Genomic DNA, 3,972 nt, shown 5'->3' on the forward strand with positions numbered 1-3,972 from the left:
GTGCTATCTGGTAATGGACGAGATCAAGATCTGACCTTAATAGGGTGTGAGTAAGGCCACACTTTGTTTAATGGTTGTCTTGGTGACTGTTAGTTATAATGGATGTAAGGAATGATATGCTACAGCTGAGAGGAGAACAGTTGCTTCTGGAGTGGCCTGGGGAAAAGTGGCTGACCAAGATTAGGAGGATGCCCATGTCTACAGGAAACATCCTGTCTGAGGTCCCAGGTCATATGTGCATAAGTAAGATACAGTCCAGGGGTGGAGAAGAGATTATTATATTTGGATTATCAATAAAAAGCTGAAGGGTCATATTTAGTTGAGCTACTGATATTTATTTTAACTCCCCCCCCAAAGACCTTTCCCTATATGAGTCTGGTAAGAAGGTCAGGAAAGATATTGACAGGATTAGGCTGTAATTATGAACAGGATTCCCTACAATGCCATCCCATTTCGTATAAAAAGTGCTCTCTGAGAAGCAGGGGGTGTGATCTCATCACTGGCAGAAGCCAAGTAGAGTGTGTTTTCTCGACCCAACATCTGCCGATTTTCAGATTTTTGACTGAACAGCACCCACCACCCCATGAGACATCTCAACAAACATTCAGGAGTGTCTGTGGGATGCTGCAGCAATTCCAGAACACAGGAACGGGAGGGGGGCGTGAGAGGAAAACGGAGCTGAAGAGCCTCATAGAACAGCTGGACTTAAGCACTTTCACAGGCCCTTCCCCAGGCGGTGGGGCCGGGATTTGGTAGCTGGTGCTGAGAAAAAAACCCTTTGATTGCATCCTTGCCCTGGATCTGTGCCAGTGGCAGCTGTCAATCAATGGGACAAAGAGGAAAAAAAAAAAAAAAGAACAGTTGGACTTTTGGAGGGGAAATCATTAATTCTCAACTCTTTGGGACTAGTTTGATGTTGACTCTCCTAGAAGAAATTATCACCCCAGGTGTAGAGGGGCACACTGCACTGGCCACGAACACATGACAAGCACCACAGTATTCCAACCTGGTCTAACAGAGAAGCAGACATTTAATAAACAAAAACACCCAAACAATAAAATAAACACCGAAATCTCTTTTTACTTCCATAAAGTGGTCATGACCCCACACGAAAGGGTGGCCTAAAATTCTGCAAAATTCAAGTCATTTTACATTCTGCTTCACACAGGAAACATCGCCCTGTGCTGCTACTTGTTTATAATTCAATTCCCCCAGTGGTTCTAAAAACAAGGGAAGGGCAGAAACATTCAGACAAAAGTCATTATTTGTACAGCTGGAGTTTCCATTTTGTTGGGACAATTAGTGCACAAATGTTTGGTCAGAATTTAAGATTCATTCCCAAGGCTTCACAAAACTGCATCCTGTCTTCAACTCCCAAAATCTTTTTTATTAAATCATGTACCACCCTAATGGCCATGTGGGCAGTGTCCAACCTGCATATATGTCCATGGCCCCGTGAGATTAGATCAGTAAATCTCTATTGGAGAAGAGAATGTAGAAAACAAAACAACTTTCTTCACGCAACGGGTGTGTCGTTACGTGTCTTGCACACAAAGTGATTCTGACCCCAGGCACATCATGGCACAGGACATATAGAAGCTATTGTCTTTATCTTGGTAGTTACAATAAATGGCTATGTGACTGGCTTCTGTACGGACTGTACTGTGGTTTCTATCGGCAACGTCTTCGTATAAAAGTGTATGCCTTCAACCTGTAGGTAGCAGCATCTTGGCACCCAAATGCAGCAAAACTGGTGTCCGTGGTAGTAGTAACGAGAGGCAAGGGTAAAATATTGACCTGAACATGAAACAAGTAAGTGGTAAGCAAGTGAACCACACCAAACCAAACTCACTACCATCCAGCTGATGGTGACACAGAGTCACTCTATAGCAGGGGTCCTCAAACTACGGCCCGTGGGCCACATGCGGCCCGCCAGGTGTTTTTGCCACCACTGCCGTCCTGCTTAGCAGCCGACTCATGCAATGTGCATAGGAATTTGTTCCGTTTTTTTTAAACTATAGTCCGGCCCTCCAATCATCTGAGGGACAGTGAACTGGCCCCCTGTTTAAAAAGTTTGCGGACCCCTGGTCTATAGGAAAGCACACAACTGCCCCCTATAGCTTTCTGAGACTATAACTCTATACAGGAGTAGAAAGCCCTTTTCTCCACTACAGCAGCTGGTGGTTTCGAACTGCTGACCTTTCTGATCATAGCCCAACATGGAACCGTTATACCACCACAGGCAGAAAATCAGTGAATGCATGTCACACTCAACGATCAGGCTAAGAAAGGCAGGAGATATGAAGAAACTGCTAATGATGTGAGGGTCAAACACAAAGTGGATCTCTCTCAGCACATTGACTGTCACTGATTGCTAGGGCATGAGGCTTGTTTGCAAAGTTTATAGAAAAGATGGGGCTAGCGTGCCATGTGGTGTCCACACAATGTCCAAATCAGAACATCCTCTTTCAAAGACTGACTCACGGACAATACTAATGCATGACTGTATTTATGTCTTCCACAAAATCAACCAGGGAAGCCCCCAATCAACTAAATTAAAGGGTTTTGATCTGGGCACCTCCTTTGACCAGTGGTAAGGAAGCTTTGAATCAGCAGCAAAAATAGCTCCATTCAAGCACCACTCTAATATGCAGTGAGTTGTTGTTTGGGAATGGAAACCAGAGAACAATTATTCAGGATGGGGTCCACGGAGCAAAGGAGACAGCTGCCACTTAGCTGGCTAACTTAACCAGATAATTCATGCCTAAAAATTCACTCTGGTTCCCAAATGGCCCAGATCAGCTATATTCATAGAAGATCTAAGGAGTATCATGGCTAAATCCTCTTTTAGTCTGTGTGCCAGAGCTGTGCCAAGGTGGGGTGTTCTAAGGGGATGACTGTAGCACAGCCGAGGAGCATGCTAGGAGTCTCACAGCACAAGCCGGAGCATTTATCCAAGTGTCCGATGGCCTTCATAAGAGGCAGCTTTTATATGCTGAATAAAATTTCAAATATGCTGGGGGACCAAAAACTGGTAGTTTTAGTAATGCTTAGACTTTATACAACTTGAGGCAAAGCCCGGAGGAAGAGATAACCTATAATTCCTAGTAAGAGGAAGTTCTAAAGGGGGTGAGGCGTGGTGGTGGGAATTAAAAATACTCTGTGGGGGTAAAAAATCCCAAAACACTAAAGAAAGAAACCCACAACAAGCAACTCACAATAAGAAAGGAGAAAGATAATTTAGAAGACTATCCAAGTTAGAAGACATACAAGAAGGGACTAGCCTTTTAGAACATGGCGAGGCCCTTCACAATTAATGCTAGCCACTGTTTAAATCAAGTAAAGTGGGGGAGCAGGAGCCCCAGTTTTAGAGATCAAGAATCTACAGCCCTCAGATTTGCTGAAGCAAACCTCATGTCGAAGCCGAAACATGAACCCAAGCCTTTTGGGTCCAAGTTTGGTGCCCTTTCCATTACACTTACAGGCTAAAGTTAACTTAAAGCAAATAAAAAAGATCACATTACCTAGTCAAATCTAAGGTATTCACCATCACAGATAGTCTTAGAGTCAACACATGGCATTAAATAAGTCATATAACCAAGCACCGCTAACACAGACAGGTGATGCAGTGCCGTGAATGACTCAGCCTGCCCTCATACCATGCATGGTCTCCAACCCCACACAGCAATTGGGTGCGCGTATGCAGGTGACCCCGGAAGACTAACGTGCCCTTGATCCAAGCCACGGCCTTTTCAATGACACCTCCTGTGCATGTGAGAGTTGGGTGTTGAAAGAAGAAAACAAGAATTCAGGCATTTTCATTGTGGTGCTGGGGACTATTGAACGTACCGTGGACTGCTAAAAGGATAAACTGGTCTGTCATGGAGAAGTAAGGTCAGAGTGCTCCTTAGAGGCAAGGAAGGTGGGACTTCGATTTACATATTTCCTGTCATGTTGTCTGGGAGACCAGTC

The 3,972-nt window shown here is 44.5% G+C and overlaps 1 non-coding gene across 1 annotated transcript; it reads left to right on the forward strand.

The window, feature by feature from the left end:
• Positions 1-706: 706 nt before the first annotated feature.
• On the forward strand, positions 707-837 carry LOC115871497. Its single transcript, XR_004047342.1, has one exon. It is a non-coding gene; the product is annotated as a small nucleolar RNA SNORA30/SNORA37 family (small nucleolar RNA).
• Positions 838-3,972: the final 3,135 nt, after the last annotated feature.

This window comes from Echinops telfairi, unplaced genomic scaffold (assembly GCF_000313985.2).
Source record: "Echinops telfairi isolate 266 unplaced genomic scaffold, ASM31398v2 ScPeMD7_5868;HRSCAF=6743_0, whole genome shotgun sequence".
Taxonomy (NCBI): domain Eukaryota; kingdom Metazoa; phylum Chordata; class Mammalia; order Afrosoricida; family Tenrecidae; genus Echinops; species Echinops telfairi.